This window comes from Mandrillus leucophaeus, unplaced genomic scaffold, assembly GCF_000951045.1.
Source record: "Mandrillus leucophaeus isolate KB7577 unplaced genomic scaffold, Mleu.le_1.0 Scaffold347, whole genome shotgun sequence".
NCBI classification, from domain to species: Eukaryota; Metazoa; Chordata; class Mammalia; order Primates; family Cercopithecidae; genus Mandrillus; species Mandrillus leucophaeus.
Genome location: NW_012103665.1, coordinates 27,411 through 47,368, shown reverse-complemented (window position 1 = coordinate 47,368; position 19,958 = coordinate 27,411). Strand labels below are relative to the sequence as shown.

The 19,958-nt window shown below is 36.2% G+C and overlaps 1 long non-coding RNA gene across 1 annotated transcript in view; it reads right to left on the bottom strand.

Annotated features, from left to right (window-relative positions):
• LOC105546011 overlaps window positions 1-19,958 on the bottom strand; it is a 32,452-nt gene that overhangs the window by 3,045 nt on the left and 9,449 nt on the right. The window lies entirely within an intron of this gene.

The following is a 19,958-nucleotide window of genomic DNA, read 5'->3' as shown; positions in this document are numbered from 1 at the left end:
GCTTTTAAAGCTGGTGTTTTGTTTGGAAAACAAACTGAACTGGTAGTAAATTTTAAAAAGCATGTAGACATTTTAAAGCTAAGGAACTACTTTTCCTTCATTTCATATCATACCTGAGAGAAAGAGAAGCTTTAGGCTGGTAAGGATGCATCTGTGGCTTGCCTTCTATTTATTTATTTATTATTTTTATTATTATACTTTAGGTTCTAGGATACATGTGCACAACGTGCAGGTTTGTTACATATGTATACATGTGCCATGTTGGTGTGCTGCACCCATTAACTCATCGTTTACATTAGGTATATCTAATGCTATCCCTTCCCCGACCCCCAACCCCACGACAGGCCCCAGTGTGTGATGTTCCCCATCCAAGACAGACAATTTTATGAGAAGATTAACTTGAAGTTATAAGTAGACTAGTGAATTAAAATTTCCATTTCCTATGCTGCAGAGTACTTTTAATACAATTTGGAGGGAGAATATTAGTACTCAGCATTTATAATTTATCATTTGACATCTGGACTAAAAACTCTAAGTGTATAGAAGAATTACATATGTTTCTTAAATTTCCAATACTGCACATGCTACCATAATGCAGGGTTTTACAAAGAGATTAGTGTAATTCAATGGTTAATCATATTTCAAAAAGGAGCTATATTGTGGACCTTATGTTCCCCTCGTAGTTGCTTCAGGAAGGGATCTCATTTGTCACTCCTTCTCAGCATTGGGTTCTATTCAGTTCTTAACTAAAAATAGGAAAAAATGCTACCCTATACTGAAGCATTTCAACACAACTGGAAACATTATGCATAATTTTCAGTAGATGAGGGTATAGATTTACCAAGTATTCACAAAAAGATATTTTTGGCCAAAATTTGAATTTGTTGAAAGGAAGTACACCTCTGATCTACTTTTTTAGAATTTTCTGGGTTTCAAGGTCTTAAACAGAGGTGTGTATGTATGTGTGTGTGTGAGGTGTGTATGTATGTGTGTGTGTGTGTGTGATGTGCGTGTGTGTGTGTACGGAAATGTACTGTGTTCATAAAAATGCCACTGTTGGTGTTTCCAAAATGAAGCTACTAAAAAATAGAGAATTGGTGTAATTTAGAGAGGGAGAGGAACTGATAATGCAGAGAGCACTTGGAAAATAAAACTATGGAAAAGAGGCCATAGTATGGACCAGAAGTAATTACCTGATCACTAAAAAAGAGAAAAGAGAAAGAAAAAGACACAGGAAAACAGGGTCAGAGAGGCAGAAAGAGAAAAATCAAACAGTATATTTGGCACTGTAGAGAGTAAAAGAATGAGAGATTTTTCCCCTTTCTGTTCATGGGTTATGAAATTGAGGTTTTCCATATAATTAAGAAAGGATGGATCTTGGTGAAGGGCATACTGTCATCTATGAGAGAGCTGTGAGAAGTGTAGGGAAGATTGGAGAAGATGGCTGACACTGCTGCTTTGGGGTAGCTGCTCTAAAACTTCTGCCATTCAGTCATGCAGATGAGGTGAACAGGTATTTGTGTGTGACACTTGATTACATGTAACAATAATATATATTACATTTAGAACAATTTATATCATAATTTATGTGTGGAGCAGGAGGTAGCTCAACAATGAATATTCAGAAACTTTACCTAAAAGCCAATTCATAAGTTATTCTAAAATTGTTGTTAATCCAGTGGGCATATTTTCTAGGGATTTCAAGTGAGCAAAAATTGTCAAGAAACAAAATCCGTCAGGAGTCACGTCTGCTTTGCCTATGAATCCTAGACACACTTAAGAGGTATTTAATATTTTAGTTACGGCTATAAATGATCTTTGCTTTAAAATTTAAAAATGAGTTTTCTTTAAACTGTGGTTTCATTTTCTTAGGCATTTATTCAAATAATACATATGTGTGAATGTATGTGATTTTTAGACTATAAAATACTTTGAAACTGTTAAATAAATCTTTGCTAATAACACATTTCGTTATGGAAGCACTTTAGGATAACTTTTGCTCTTAGTATTGACTATCGTCATTGTAGAAGTTCTGATAATATGATAATTATATGAAGACTCTGAGTTCAAATGCATCATCCTAAGGCAATGAAAACATATTTTCTTGTTCTCGTTTTATCATATTTATGTATAACAGAAATGGGAAGACTAAAAGATTTCATTATCACAATTTTGGAGGGTAGAGAAAATACCAACAATCTGCATTTCCAGGCTAAGTTTAAGCTATTTAGAAGGGAAACTTTCTCACTGTTCAGTTGGCATATCACATTTAGCAAGAGAATGTTTCAGTTTTGTCATAGCTATGTTTAACTTTAAATAAGGGATTACATAATTAATGCTAAAATTGCCTGTCACTATTATATTCCTTAAGGTTTTCTATTCTTTCTTAAGTCTTGATTTTTATTTTCATTGTTGTCATTGTTTTCTTTTCATAGAAAAGTACTATTTAGCTCTATAATCTTTTGTTTGACATTAAGGGATAAATTTTTTGACAAAGCAAAAATACACTTGAATAAGTTTGTGGTCTTCCGTAAAGGCTTCACCTTATATAGTTGGATTTTTTTCATTTTTAATAATAATGATTATATAAACTTTATCCAAAAATTGTTGTCATTATTGAGAATAATTTTGAATCAATTAAAAAGTTTTAAAATAAATATTATTTGAAGTGTTTATAAGATCAGAAAACAAATGAAAAGATTAATGGCTATACATCAATAATTGCTTATAATGTAAATGAAACCATTTATTAATTTCTAGAAATTTATTGCATATTTGATTCTACTTTCCAGGCAATATTCCTATGTTTTAAGTTTGTCTTCATTTTAATATAACTGTATCCAGAAAAATAATACAACTATAATTTGAATATACAAAAATTTCAAATAATGATTCCATATATGCTCAGTAAGTTTAATGTTTTGACTTTAATCACACCAAAAGACTTCTAATATTAATGTAATTTTGTATATATGCAAGGTTTTCACTTCTGTATGTAATCAAGAACTCAGCTAAGCTGTTTATCTTCTCCATGTTCTTCCAGAACATTCTGCCTTAAGGATCTAATTCATGGTTACTTCCTACTCCATTTTTTAATTTCACCATGATTATGTATCTCATTTACATTTTAATTCCTGGGTCTTTCCTCCTCTCTCAAAAACTACCCAGAGTGCATGATAGCAGCCTTTTCTTGACCTCCATACCTTACACACACACACACACACTCTCTCTCTTACTTTCACAAATATGTGACAAGGGGAACAGTGTTGCTACATTTATATTATTCTTGACAGATGAAACTGGGCACCTGTTTGCTGTATATCATAGGCTTGGCCAACATCAGGCAGATGCTGCCCAGATGTCCTTTCTTCATCTAAAAACATGGAGCCATGCTGGCCATCACTTTCCTCACACTCTCAACCTAATTGTCCCCAGGTCCCAGTCAGCAGTTGAATCCATTTTCTTTCCTTCATTTTCCTTTCTGCTACCCAGGCATTTGTCCTCTTGGAAAGCAAGATGAAGTCTTCCTACCTCATGCTTAGTCTGCTCCAGTGGCATTAGCCTACACTCATTCCTCAGAGAGAACAGATCCTTCCTAACTCAGAATTTCACACAAGGCACGTACCCAGGAGTCCTCGCCACTCTATTCCACCCCATGTCCCTTCATATTCAATAGCCATAGGTTTTAGTCTAGAGGTGACACCTCTGGGACAATGTACCTGAAGCCCTAGACAAGGAGCTTTGTTATTTGCCATCACATATTCTATGTTTTTCTACATGACATTTACGCCAATAATTTTTGTTTAAATAATATTTTAGTCCCTCTCAACGTATAAACTCCTAAAAATCAGTGTGTTGCTCACTACTAATTTTTAGCACCTAGCACAGTCCTTAGCATGTGGTTGGAACTCACTGAATTTCAGCTTTATAAAGAAATGAATTAAAGGATGCTGTACGCATGTGTGAGGAGCCATGTAGAATGTAAATGGCAGCATACCTATATGTAAAGTTGTCACAATCAAGGAAATGGAGCTAAATTGGGAGCCAGAAAGCTAATCCATACGGATGTCAAGGAGACAAGGCGTGAGACACAGAGCAGTGAGCAATGTGAGGGATCCAAAGGCTAGGGAAGTCCCACAGGAACACAGGAAATGATAAAGAACCCTTGGTTGTCCCGAAACATTGCTTTTATTCATGGGCTAGACGACTTTCCTGGCAGAGGGCTGAAGACAGTGCGTACAAAAGTGCTTTCTCTAAATGTCTCACCAGCTTGTGTTTTGAATGTATAATTCCAGAACTATATATCACCCATCTCTCGGTGCTGTTCAGTTCTTTTCATCCTGCTAAATCTTTTCTGCATCTCTATTTAGATGATTTCTCATTCTTTCCATCTGAGACTGATGGTTATTTCCATGTGGGCATGTTACTAAGAAGAGTATATATAGGGTCTAGTTAGCAAAAACAGACCATAGATTTTTTAAAAATTCTGCCCAGCATTTAAGAAGATATCAGCCTGTTCTCCAAGTGTCCAGTCCTATCTCTTGTGTCTACCAGCCTTTAGCCTTTTTCTTTTTCCAAGGATAAGCTCTCACTTTTCAAATTCTGTGTGACATTCTTAAGGCCACATACATGAACACATTTTCATTTATTCCTTCTTGCAGTCCTGAAGCAGTAACAAGACTACCTGTTGTGGCAAAAAGGCTGCTCCTTGGTCTGATCTGCATCTTCCAGGGAACTTGCTTGGCAGTCTACGATTCATCAGATTTTCCCCTTAGTAAACCTCAGAAAAAGATCACCCATAAGCATAGTACAGGAGTATTCTGAAGGTTGACTAGTATTTTAGAGTGCTGTAGATCCTAAGATGAAAGCAATAAGAAAGTTGAAAATAGTATTATTTATTCAACAGACATGCTAGAAATCTGAGCTTCCCTAGTCACTATTTTCTGTCCTATGCATGTAACATAAAACTGCAAAATCAGAACTGAGTTCTCTGTAAAGACATTCAGAAATAAACAAGACCAGCCTTGAAGGGAAGGCCTTGTAATCCAGGGTTTATTCTCCTTTTCTTGTTATGGCCGATGGCGGCACCTAGATTAGAGTAGGTGCTCAGCCATGGATTCACTGAAATAATGCTTTAAAAGTATACTAATTCACAGAAATCCTCTGCACTTTCAATTACAATGAAACTATCCATCCATTACTCTAAAATTTGTGAATATTAATCATTCTATCTTTCTAGTTTTTATTCTGTATTTGTGATCCCTTTGTACTATTTTTTCTGTTAGGATACAGTCAAGAAAACGGAAACCATGGTAGTAGGTACTTTAAAAACGGAATTGGTTACCAGATGTTAGAAGGCTCTAGAAGTTCTTGAGCAGGAGTAATTATAGACATCAGTTTGCCTTAAATGGGCAGAATTCAGATGGATAACAACAACAACAACAACAAAAAGACAGCATGGAGGTTATTCACAGTGAGCTAATTTGTGTGGGAAAAATAAGTAGGTATAAATCGGTATATTCTAGTATCTTTGAGACAACAAATACGGGAAATTATTTTTCTTTCTTTTTTTTTTTTTTTTTTTTTTTTTTTTTTGAGACGAAGTCTCGCTCTGTCGCCCAGGCTGGAGTGCAGTGGCGCGATCTCGGCTCACTGCCAGCTCCGCCTCCCGGGTTCCCACCACTCTCCTGCCTCAGTCACCCCAGCAGCTGGGATTACAGGCGCCCGCCACTAAGCCCGGCTAATTTTTTATATTTTTAGTAGAGACAGGGTTTCACCGTGTTAGCCAGGACGGTCTCGATCTCCTGACCTCATGATCCGCCTGCCTCGGTCTCCCAAAGTGCTGGGATTACAGGCGTGAGCCACCACGCCTGGCCAAATATGGGAAATTATTTTTCTAAGTTAGTTGAGTAATCCTGTAGACAACTGAGAGTAGTTTCCGTTTTTAAGAAGGATAAATAAACTGTTCTGTGTGCAGGGTGGATTAGAAATGGAAGACATTGGAAGCTGAGAGAAGTAAAGGGAGAATATTGACATTTCTTAAAGTGTCAAGAACCTGAATTAAACTCATTGCAAAATCATTCAGGGAATACAGTGCAGGGTCATTGACTGACCCTAGTAGTGGATGAGGACAACTCATAGAGAGAAATCTGACAATCCATGTTTAGGAGAGGGAAGGAAACCAGTGATAGTTATTAATAAGTTCAAGACTTCGGTTTTGTTGGTTTTTTTGTTTTTACTACCAGCAAGCTAAATTTGACAATAATGTAGCTCAATTTCTCCCAATCTCATTTTGTTAATCTCTATTATCTTGCCCCAGAAAAGCCGTTTGTACCCCAGCTCAGAAAATTCTGTATTAATTTGTCTTCATAAGACTGTAAAATTTTCAAAACTGTCTGTTCATGATAAGTAGAGAAATACAAATCAAGACCACAATGGGATACCATCTTACACCAGCCAAAATGGCTATTACTAAAAAGTCAAAAAATAACAGATGCTGGTGAAGTTGTGAAGAAAAAAGAATGCTTATACACTGTTGGTGTGAATGTAAATTAGTTCATCCATTGTGGAAGACAGTGTGGCAATTCCTCAAAAACTTAAAGACAGAAATAGCATTTGACCCAGCAATCCCATTACTGGGTATACACTTAAAGGGATATAAATCATTCTATTATAAAGACACATGTATGCATATGTTCACTGCAGCAATATTCACAATAGCAAAGACATGGAACCAACCAAAATGTCAATCAGTGACACACTGGATCAAGAAAATGTGGTACATATACACCATGGAATACTATGCAGCCATAAAAAAGAACAGAGATCATGTCTTTTGCAGGGACATGGATGGAGCTGGAGGCCATTATCCTTAGCAAACTAACATAGGAACAGAAAAACAAACACTGCATGTTCTCACTCATAAGTAGGAGCTAAATGATGAGACTCACATGGACACATAGAGGGGAACGACACACACTGGGGACTTTCAGAGAGTGGAGGCAGAGAGATGGGAGATCATCAGGAAAAGTAACTATGGGTGCTAGGCTTAATACCTGGATGATGAAATAATCTGTACCACAAACCCCCATGACAAAAGTTTACCTGTGTAACAGACCTGCACTTGTACCCCTAAGCCTAAAATAAAAGTTTAAAAAGAAAGCAAAAAAAACTTTAAAGTGGTGCAATAAGTTTTATATTAATGTCAACTTTAAATATTTTTCATGCATGACATAATATGTTATTAAAATTCATTTACTTTTTTTTTTAAATGAAAAATTTTAGCAGAGTTTTCAACAACAATGTTATATTTAACAAGAGAAAAGCATCCCTGATGCTTTACAAACTGGTGTTTCAATGAATTACTCTTTTTCTTTTTTTTTTGTGAGAGGGAATCTCGCTCTGTTGCCCAGGCTGGAGTGCAGTGGCATGATCTCGGCTTACTGTAACCTCCACCTCCCAGGTTCAAGTGATTCTCCTGCCTCAGCCTTCCAGTACCTTCCAGCACCAGAAGGTGCGCACCATGATGCCTGACGCCTGGCTAAATTTTGTATTTTTAGTAGAGACAGGGTTTCACCATGTTGGCCAGGCTGGTGTCTAATTCCTGAGCTCCCAAACTGCTGGGAGTACAGGCATGAGCCACCATACCAGGCCAAAATGAATTACTCTTAATTGTGTTCTATTCATTTGTTTTTCCTGCATTTTCATTTTATTTCATTTCACTTTGATGAACCAACAGAAATACCTGATGGAATACAGTGACAGCTTGAAAAGCTTCATGTTAACAAAGTTATCATTCCACAGTAGATAAAATGTGAAAGTAATGAGAATTTAGGAATTTCTCTAAAATCAGAATTTAAAGACATACCACTGACCCTTTGTTAAAATAGCTTACAGCACAGAAGTCTTAGAAAATGGGCATTAGAGTGTCAGAAAGCTAGTCATGTTAAAGAACTTTTCAAATCAAGGCTAGCCACCTCATAAATAATAAAATGAAGAAACTACTTATAAAACTGGTGTTCCATTTTCAATTTCAAAAACATGTTGATAGTAAAATAACCATTAATTTAAAATATTTTTCTGCTCACTTCTAGAAGGTGGAGCATACGCCACTTAAGTGACCTATTTAAGCCCCACTAAAGCAAATGGCAAATATTGGGATTGGATTACCAAATGCATGCCTTCCATTTGATTGGCCATATAACTTTTTGTTTCATGCATGGATAATGGATTTTCTCCTTCTTCAGTAATCCAAAGGAAAAGCTGACATCATAACCTGGAGCTGCACATTCAAGCTTTGACGCATTCCTCTCAATGGTTTCGTCTAATGCTTATAATAAACCTACATAGTCAGCAACTTTGGAAAGATGGGCCGAAGAAGTGTCTTTATCATAGTTTGAACTTTTCTCTGGGGCACTTGGCAGAGTCACCTCTGGTGTTTCAAATGTGCTTGAAAGTTATCTGGCTGCCCTCTGAGAAGTTTGTATAAAAACTGCTTTACCTAAAAGCAGGCAAAATTAAGGTTTCTGTAACAAAACCATAGGCACTGCACTGAGATAGGAAAAAGACCAAATATCCTGTTTCCATGTGGCAGAGGAATAATGAATAACTTGGTTCAAGAGCTCACGGAGTGGCATATCATCATACCATTACTAATAGAGAACATTGCTAATTTCTAAAAGGGCTTCATGTCATGATTATTTTATCCTCTTCTTTCTGTTGAATTTTTAACATGTATGTCTACTACAAAGTACAGAAAGGAAATAAATTAGCACTAAAAAAAAGGACTTCTTCACAATCTCAAATTATATATATATTTCTTTCAGAACATCACTTTAGAGAGAAAATAGCAAAAATTCAGCAGCATCACTTTTGTGACACTTCACTAACCAATCAAAATATAGAAAAATAAAGAGAAATAAGTACATTTGTATTCACTGTACATTTTTAGCTATTTGTGTAGAAGAAAAACAATTAGCTTATTTAAAAACCCTAAGGTGAGTATGCAGTTTTTATTATCTTTGCTGTTGTGATTTATATTTTTATTTTATTTATGTATCAAACCAGTAAATAAACCTATGTCAAATACATCTTTATTTTTGATACTAGTTCAAAATATTGGTGACTTTTTTAGATATGAATATCTCATATATATCATTGAGAAATTATCAGAGAGTTATAAAATAATATTTGGGAGGTAAGGAAGGCACTAGACATAAGAAACTTGTATAGACAAATACTTTGTCACCAAAGTTGTATATTTAAAGGTCCTTATTCTTTAATTTTTCTCTTATCAATTCAAAATTAATTCATTAGAAAACAATGTTCCTCACCATTTAATCCCTAGTTGTTTATCTCTTTCACTAGTTTGTATTCCATTGCTCATTGCTTCATAGCTAAACTCGGTTTAAATCTGTTAACTGAAATGATTTTAAAAACTTTTTGTCCATTTTTTTACCTATTCCTTTTGACATTGGTCTCATATGATATCATGATACAAAGGAAAATGACTCTACAATGATATGATTCATAATTCCACTATAAATTTCCTTGATGCTTTGAGAGTGATTTATTTTGCCCCCTCCTTTTTTTTTTTTTAACTATAAAGCAAGTATGTGTACAATAATGCCATTTTTTCCAACCCCAAATAAATAGAAACAGCTATAGGACTAAAGTTTCTAATATGAATCTTATAGTTTACTTAGCACATGCTTTAATAAAGTTTCCTCTTCAGGAAACTAGAATATTGTATCTGGTGTAAGACTAGATGTTTTGTCAAAAACATGTAATACTCATATAGCAGAGCTTTGGCTTTATGCCATGAACAAGCAGGAGGTGTTTCTGGAACTGTCTTATTGATTTTCACACGTTACTTATTAGAAATAACTGCTGCCATTCCCACATAGTCCTAAGTGTGAACATTTACCGTATGTATGTGGCTTCAAGATTATTTTGTTGTTCACAAAACCATCTACGTCCTCCCATCAAAATACTGTCCACATCTTAAAAGTAAATGACACCATTTTATTCAATGATTTATATTTTGGAATCCTAACCAGATATTTTTTTCCTTAAATTTCAAGCACTGCATTACTTCCAAAGACATGCTATGGGTATGTGGAAATTATATCACACATGAGTAAATTTTATTGACCAAGACTACACAAATAACAATACTTTCATACAAATATATGAATACAGACATTGATGGTTGGTGAAAATTACCTCCAAATGTCCAATACCATGAGTATACTTTGAATAGCTATTTAGTTGGATTTTTATTAACATTATATGAAGGTTATTTCTAAGCCTGCAGACATAATTCATAGAATATACTACTTAGATATTTGAAAATGTACTACTTAAATATTTGGATATATTTATTCCAAATATATCTCCACTGTGATTTTTTAGGAGATACAATTGCCATCACAGTAAGATATTGCTGATTCAGATGAAATTTTTAATTAACTAGAAAAATCAAAGAATGCAATTCTTTTTCAAGATTTCTTCAAATAAGGAAACAAGCAAAATTAGGCTGTGGTGCTGTGAATAACACCAAGAAGTATGGAGTCAGGCAAGTCTCAGGTTCAGCCACACTTCTACTGTTAAGTAGATAATAATTCTAAGGGTGCGTTTCTGTGTCTTAGGTTTGTGGAGGCCTATGGTAGCATTCCACAGACCAACACTAAGCCCACCCCATGACCATTCAACCTGTCCATTATTGGGTAGCTTTCATAGAACCAGTTAAAATGAAAACATCTATGAAAACTATTTACTAAACAATTATATATTTTAATTAAGGGTACCAAACATGGTCAAGTTACAGAATAGAGTAGAACCTTCTATTCAAATATAATTGAGACCAGTTTTTTGATAGTTAATCTAAAAAGTGAGTTAAGGAGGAGGATCATGGGGTTAAAAAAACCAGAAATGTAAATTATTTGGCCAATATTTTGATATAAGTCCAGGACCCTTTGATTATTACTCTATTAACTGGAGTTTCTATATATTGTCTTCTTTGTATAAATTATGATCATAACAAGTCAATTATAATTCTAAATTTTTATTTATTTAAAGTAGAACAAAAAAGTAATTGATGTGCAAAAACGTTTTAGCTTATTAAAATTTTGCTATTCTGATTACTCTAATTTTTTCTTAAAATTTTTACATTGCTTAGCCCTCACATTAATCAACTTAGCTTTTTCTAATCTTTTCAAGACCCAACATATTTTTACATAAATAGCACCACTCTATTATAATCACATCACTGATTTTATTTATGTCACAAGACTAACTTGAATACAACCTAAATAAACTGTCTGGTAGATAAGTTAACATAACACCAAGTTGAGGCAAGGGACTTACATAGGCATAATAGAATATACACTGTTATTTTACAGGGAGAATATACAGTGTCAGTTCATTCAACAAGTTAGTTAAACACAACTCAACTAAAACAATATCAATGAAAAGTAGCAAATTCTGTTTTTGTTCCATGGACTTACAGCCAATGAGTCCTGAGAAACAAGAGATAATTTAAAGAGCTTCATTGGCAGGTGAATCTGTACTTGGCCTTTTAGCTTAGAGACTGAAGCTCCATATTAAAAGCAGGAGAACAGTGAGACATCCCATATGAAGAAAGAAATCAGAACAGACATGCAGGGGCAAAAGTAGCCATGGTCTGCGTCCTGGCTCAGGACAGTATGTGTTGAAGAGCAAAGCCTAGAACAGGTTGATGCTGGTAACCTCACCCCACCCCATTGCTTTATCTACCCACACTGTTTGCCCAGAAAATCTGGTGCCCCACAGTGAGAACAGGAACTGGGCATCCCAGCTAATCTTCAGCTGGGTGGGTCTCATAGGGTTGTCAGATTTGAAAAAAAATAACAACAGGCTTTGAAGAAAAAGACTTGGAGATGAAGCAGAATGCTCCTGCCAAAGCTTCCCTCAATTGTCATAAGGGGAACAAATTTATTTCCCAAATTAGTTATAGTATAATTTACCAGGTATCCAAATAAACTTGTTTAGAGACTAAGAGTTTTCCCCTCGAATAATGCCTGACCATAATTTTACATATAATTCTTTTATTCAACAAATGCTCAATGTATGTTTGTTTTATACCAAACACTTTTTGAGGAATTAGGAATACCATTGTGAATAAAATAGACAATCTCTACTAAATGCTTAGTCATGATGAGAGGTCAACAAATACATAAGAAAATAATTAAGAAATACAGTTTTATGCCTAATTATGTCAGATGATAGAGCTGTGTCCCCAAAATGCTTACTCATTTTCTCCAACTATTATAAAACAAGGAAGGTACATAAAGAGTGCTGGACATGGGACTGAAGATTCTGTTTTAAATATGGTTGCCAGGGAAGTCTTCACTGTGTAAGAAGACTTGAAGGAGATGAGGGAAGTCATCAAGTGGATGGGAAAAAGAACACGCCCAGTAACAGGACCAGCAAATGCAAAGACCAGAGAAAGACATCTGCTTTGTTTAAGGGACAGCAAATAGGTCTCCTTGCTACAGCAGAGTAAATACAGTGGAAATGGTAGAAGAGTTTTTAGTTGTAAGGCAAGAAGGGGTACAACCATGGAGAGTCTTAGATGTCATTGTGGAGATTTCTATTTTACTGGAGGCGAAATGGAAGCCACTAAAGGCACTTGAAATGGAGGCTGATATGGTTCACAGCTTTAATAGTCTGCTGTCTGCTGAGATAAGAATTGACTACAGGACAAAGGGTAGATCTAGGTAGTGAGATGTTACTGCAATCACCTAGGAAAGAGATAGGATGATTTGAACTAGAGTGGTACTGGTAAGAGGTAGTCATATTTTGGAAATATTTTTAAAGTAGAGTTGACAGGATTTGGTGATGAATTTGACATGGGATGTGAGTCAAATTTCATAGCCTGAGCCAAACATCTCTATTTAATTACATTTAATATAATAGAAAAGGTGGGGGGAAATGGATTAAGAAAAGAAAGAATAGAAGTTTGGTAGGCCGGGCACGGTGGCTTAAGCCTGTAATCCCAGAACTTTGGGAGGCCCAGACGGGCGGATCACGAGGTCAGGAGATCGAGACCATCCTGGCTGACATGGTGAAACCCCGTCTCTACTAAAAAAATACAAAAAACTAGCCAGGTGAGGTGGCGGGCGCCTGTAGTCCCAGCTACTCGGGAGGCTGAGGCAGGAGAATGGCGTGAACCTGGGAGGCGGAGCTTGCAGTGAGCTGAGATCTGGCCACTGCACTCTAGCCTGGGCGAGAGAGCGAGACTCCGTCGAAAAAAAAAAAAAAAAAAAAGGAAGTGTGTGAAACAGGTGGAGAAACCAGTAGAGATGTTGGATATCTAAATCTGAGTTCAGGAGTTTTGAATGCATAGAAAATTTGATCATTAGCATGGGCTGGTATTTGAAGCCATGAGACTGGACAAGATCACTTTAGTTTAGTGTATTTCCACAGATTATATTTCAAGCATCATGCTAGATACTTTAACATTTGGCCATTTTAAAAGCACCTTGGTAAATTTACAGGAATGAGGATTTGACTGACCTGTTTTTCTCAGATGTCTGACTTCAGTAGGATGTATTATATGTTTAATTCCCTATAAAATTCCAAAATATCAAAATAAGGCCTACATGTATTAGCAGGCTTTTTCAGGTACAATATTCCTACTCAGATAGAACTGTATCACTTAATTTCACAGAAATATCCTTCCCTGGGGTGGTGATACTGTTATATCACCAATCATGAAGTCATACTGACTTGTAGGCAACAATGGAGCTCACATTTTGATCTAAGCTAATTTGCATGAATTACTTAAGTTATGAAAATACACACTTTCAGAGAGCAGACAGATTTTATTAAGTCTGAATTATGTCAAACTATCACTTAATAATTCTCAAGGGCCCAACTCTGGTGAAACCAGACGCTGCAGTGTATGTGTTTCCTATTCCCTTCCAACTTTTTTCATCATGGTTCATCAGTGAATGCTATGAAGTCTAGAAATTTAATTAATGGATTTCAGGGCCATTGGACCATGCATTTACACAAATTGCTCTGTGAAGAAGGAGCACTCTCTCTCTTTCTCTCTCTCCCCCCTGCCCTTTCTCCCCCTCTTTCTCTTTCAAGAGCAGAACATTTTAGTGACCTCCAGTTAACTGGCTGAACTAAGCATTGATCTCTTAGGTAATAATGCACTGCTAACAAACCTCAGCATAGACTATAACGCTACCACTAAAGCTTCTGTTCATGTTGTTCTAGGGCTAATAAAATGGAATACTGTAATTTAGCTCTGAGGAAATTTGAGATTGTCTCATATTTTCTCAGTTAAACCAGAAAATAATTATAGGGAAGGGACAAGAATTGCTATGGCAGAGCCAGCCCGAGAAATAATTTTTATTCATTCTCAATGTATTATCTGCTTTCTCCCTAGAGGCTCCCTTTTGTTACTCTTATATCAAAATCCCACTTAATTTTCCTGCCATCTTAACTCAAAAATCATACCTACAAAAGAGCTAAAGTTTTCATCTTTTTGCTTTAGCAAAAACTCCGTGCCAACTATGAGAGTGTAAGCTTTATAGTTTTTTATATAGATATATATATATGTTTTTATTTATAATCTTTCTCCTGCAAAAAAGGATTAAAGTGAAGCAAAAAGAACATGTAATAAGATGAATAATGAATAGAAAAATAAATTGCTCTTAAGACAGAGTAAAGGAAACTATAAAAGGGAGATGACTAGAACTGTTTAGCAAGAAGAGACCTCATTCTTTCCATAAAATAGTGTGGTGTAATTTGCACAATGCACCCCATGTTTAAGGAATACATGTTTGTTGAGGATAGCATGAATAAATAACATGACCAATGAAAAACTAATACAAAAGATTTTTACTCTTCAGGAAGTAACTATCAGGTAGGTATTCTAAATTCTAACTTTAAAAGGTAGAGGAAAATATATATAGAGTCGACCAATAAATGCAACAGGAAGACACAGAGTAACAATTACTGCAGGTGAATTTTAGCTCTCAGTCTGTCTACCAACCAGTGTCACCAGGAAGCTTCTTCAGACTCACGTATCCAACTGCTTATTTATCTTTTGCACCTGGATATCCCTCAGCTACCTCCATGTAATTCATCTTTTTCCTCCAAACTGGTCAGCACCCAAGCAGATCCAGAGAACTGTGAAGAGCTACTCTAGCCTCTGCCCTCTCCCCTGTTGCTGATCCAGTTAAGAGGGCCAAAGAATGTAGTTGAGAGGAAATCAGCTCTGCATCTAGTAGCATTTAGTTTTAACCTCATCCCTTAACTTAAAATTGGCATGGCCTTCAGTAAGCGATTTAACTCCTCTGAGTATCAATTGATAAAAGTAAAAAAAAAAAATTCAAAAATTAATTGTAGTGAGGATTAAAATACCATGTTTGGTTCATCATGAGCTCTCAATAAACAGTTGTAGTATTGTTATTCAAATTGGTACACAGGCCTATCACTTCTCCTTCCTTTTAGATTTTTTTTTCCCCTTCCGTTCTCGCCTCTGAATGCCCCAACCCAATCTCTCTTCCTCTATCACGTTTTTAAGAAATCCATCCCCATTCCACTCACCCCACCACTCCTCACACTCCTTTCCTACCCTGGCCTCCACCACAGCTCCTCCATTCCCACCTGTAATCCTGCCTCTATACCACTATCAGGGCTGTGGTTCTGAAATGCAAATCTCATCATGTTGCACCCTATAACATCTTTGGAATGACACCTACTCTCTCATGGTAAATTCTAAGCTCCTTAGTTTTAGGTTGACCATGACCATTTTTGATCTGACCCTGTCCGTCTCTCCCTCCTAATTCTCATTTCTCTCCACCGAATACTCCACCCTTTGTACTGAACAACGTGGCTCTACTTTCATCTCTTTATACTTATATTTTTTCCTTAATCCTTAACTTTGCTCACAATGTTCCTGCCATCTGGAATAGCATTTTCCCTGTTGGCCTGTGATGGAATTCAGTTTTCACTTCCCCGTGAGTGACCTTCTTAGGACAAATTGATAGTACTATTGTAGTCCCACAGTCCATTAGGCAGTCTTCAAGTGTCCAATATCACAGTGAATGATATTTGTTGTTTATATGCCTATTTCTCCCACTGGCTTTGAGAAACTTGAGGGATTGTTGTAACCATTTGTACCCCAGTGTCTAGCATAGTGTGCATCTATTTGTGTTTTGAGTGAGTTAATGAATGATGACAAAGCAATGACCTATGTTTTGTCTCTACCAATCTTACATGAGATTATAAATAGACTGATTCAACTGAAGATTCCAGGTCCTGTTCCTTTTGCAGTTGTTATTGTGTATGTTAGCAAAAAGCTTCATCCCTTCCAAAAACGTCTTCAGTGGTAGCAATAAATTCAGCGTCTTCTGGGAGCAACATTGTGCTCTCTCTTTCTCTCTCTCTCCCTGATGTGCCTATTGCTACTTTGAAGAGTATGTGTTTATGACTTTATAGTTTGTTACAGTGCATGTAATAGGAGCCCTTCTATTTCTTCATCAGTGGCTATGAAAAGATATTCACACTTGCTTATGTTTTGTGAACCTCTACATGTGGTGGAGCACACGTTATTATACTTATTTTAGCAGAAATATAGATTAAAGGATTTTCTCTTACTCTTTTTTTCTTCTCTTACTGTTCTTAATGTAACACTTCTAAATTAGATACACAAAAGTGCTCATTTAGAAGATAATGGAAGCATAAGCAAAACACAGAAAAAGGCTTATCAAGAACAAATTATAACTAACAAATGTTAGTTTTATTGCAATAGAAATACTGAATTAGTATATGATGGAACAAAAAATCTATAACAAGTTTAGATGTCAGTAACTTATTGGACATGGATTGTATACACTGTACCCATAAAATTCTATCAAATTGTTTCTATTTCAAGAAATCTTCAGTTTATTCATGTTCAACACAAATGTTAATTATACATGCAATATAAACTGAATGGAAAACATTGGCGTTGCATTTCCTGGCTTTCTGGGAAGAATGTGGGAGTAGAGTTAATACTGAAATGCAAGAGAAGGCTCTTCACTGCTCTCCTTATTCCCAGGATAGGACAAAATACACACAGCCAAGAATGAGGAAAGTAGGACAAAACCCAATGTAGTCAAGAGAGTTATGACCCCCAGGTATGAGGTAAGATCTGGCCCTGGGAATGTTGACTGACACTTCATTATTTATTGTCTAGACTGGAATGATTAGATATGAAGTGGGTTAACCTGGAGTCTTTAGAGATGGCGCTATTCCCAGAAAGATAAATGAGATCCAGTCCGAGGACAAAAGGACAAACATCATTGGTTGGAAAAAGAAAAAATGATTTAGAAAAAAAGAGAAACAAAATGTACAGGAGAAAAAGAAATCCCAAGGATGGAGACCAAAGGGTTTGCGAGACAGTCTGTTCCTTGGGAATGTGAGTTACACAGCAACCTGGAAGATGATGCTACTTCCAAGTCCATGATTCTGTCTCCATGACTTAGGACACTAGTCACAAAGAAATAGAGCACATCTTTCTCTTTCTAGATCTCATTGTCGGTTGAAGAACTGCTACTCATGGCCTGCAAGCGTGAAACTCATTAGTTCTAGGAATGAATGAAATTGGACCTGCTGGAGGCCTTTAATTATTATGTGGGCCTCAGAACTGATGAGGATTGATGTGGGTGTTATTTTAATAAAGTGTTATAAACAATTTATATGAAAAACTTATTTTCTTAATTTATAGTTAAATACACGAATATTGTATTCAATGTTGTTATTCAAATTAAAGACTATGTCAGTTCTTAGACACAATCTCTCACTGTGTAGTAATCTCAATAAGACATTGTAGTAACCACATATTAGTAACCCCTGGAAATGACTGATCTTTTTACTGTCTCCACAGTTTTGCCTTTTTCAAAATGTCACATACTTGAAACCACATAGTGTGTAGGCTTTCATATTGGCTTCCTTCACTCAGTAATACGCATTTAAAGTTCTTTCATGCCTTTTTGTGGCTTGATAGCTCTTTTTCTACATAGAACTGATTAATATTCCATTGTGTGGCTACACAATAGAGTGTTGGTCCATTTGCCTATTGAAAGGTATCTTGGTTGTTTCTGTTTTGGTAATTATGAATAACACTGGTCTAAACATTTGTGGCATGTTTTGTGTAGGCATAAGTTTTCAACTCATTTGGCAAATACCAAGGAGCACAATTATGGAATCATAGACTAAGAGTGAGCTTAGTTTCGTAAGAAACTGCTAAGCTGTCTTCCAAAGTGGATGTACCATTTTGCATTCCCACTAGCAATGAGTAAGAGTTATTTCTGCTCATTGTTCTTACCAGCACTCAGTAGTGTTGGTATTTTGGATTTTGGCCATTATAATAGCTATGTAGCAGCATCTCATTGTTTTGCTTTGCAATTTTCTAATGACATATGATATTGAGCATCTTTTCATGTGCTTATTTACCATTAGTAATATGTTGTCATCAGTAACTTTCCTTTCCCTTTCCATTGCCAGTGAGATCCAGCATTTTTTTTTTTTGAGACATAGTCTCGCTCTGTCGCCCATACTGGAGGGTAGTGGTGCAATCTCACTGCAACCTCCACCTCCCAGGTTCAAGCAATTCTCCCTGCCTCAGCCTCCCGAGTAGCTAGGATTACAGGCACCCGCCACCACGCCTGTGCCTGGCAAATTATTTATTTATTTATTTATTTATTTTTAGTAGAGAGGGGGTTTCACCATGTTGGCAGGGCTGGTCTTGAACTCCTGATCTCAGATGGTCTGCCCTCCTCAGCCTCCCAAAGTGCTGGGATTATAGGCCTGAGCCATCGCGCCTGGCCAGATCCAGTATTTCTTAATGGAAACTAAAACTTCACCAGTTAACTGCATTTTTCCCCATATATTTGTAATAAGTTCTGATGTCTGATAAGGCAAGTCCAACCCTCTGCATTAAAAAAAATTAATCATTATTTATTAAAAATTAATATTATACGCACATTTTAGAATCAAATATTTTATTAAAATCAATGACCATACTAGATTGGAAAAATAATGTAATTTAATATTGTTATCACATCCATTAACATGATAATTCTCCACTTATTTGGATTTCCTTTAAGATCAATACCTAAAATTTTCTATAGAGATGGTTTTAGGATTTTTTTTTTTTGTAGCTTAACTACAAGATACTTTGTAGTGTCTCAATTTTTATTACAGTTTTACACCTTCAATTTGATTATTGCTGATATGGAAGAATTTTTTTTTCAACATCTATTTTAGATTTAGTGGGTACATACGCAGATTTGTTACATGGGATACTACTTGATGTTCAGGTGTGGAGTACAAATGTATCCATTATCCAGAAGGTGAGCACAGTATGCAATAGTTACTTTTTCAGCCCTTGTCCTTCTCCTTGCATCCCTCATCTAATAGTCTGTTACTTTGTACGGTTTTCTATTACAAACTGGGGATAAGCCATTATTATTATATATTAGCTTCAGAACAGCTAGGTTCAAGTCATGGAAAACAATTTCGCACAGACAACTTCAGGAAACACTGCTTTGAAAACTGTAATCTGAATTATAGCTGAGGCCACAGAAACCAAATATTTACTGAAGGTTCTTTTAAGAAAAAACAAGTTAGCCGGGAATGGTGGCTCACGTCTGTAATGCCAGCACTTTGGGAGGCTGAGGTGGGTGGATCACGAGGTCAGGAGACTGAGACCATCCTGGCCAACATGGTGAAACCCTGTCTATACTAAAATAAGAAAAAATTAGCCGGGCATGGTGGCACACGCCTGTAGTCCCAGCTACTCAGGAGGCTGATGCAGGGGAATCACTTGAACCAGGGAGGCAGAGGTTGCAGTGAGCTGAGATCGCGCCACTGCACTGCAGCCTGGTGACAGAACAAGACTCTGTCTCAAAAAA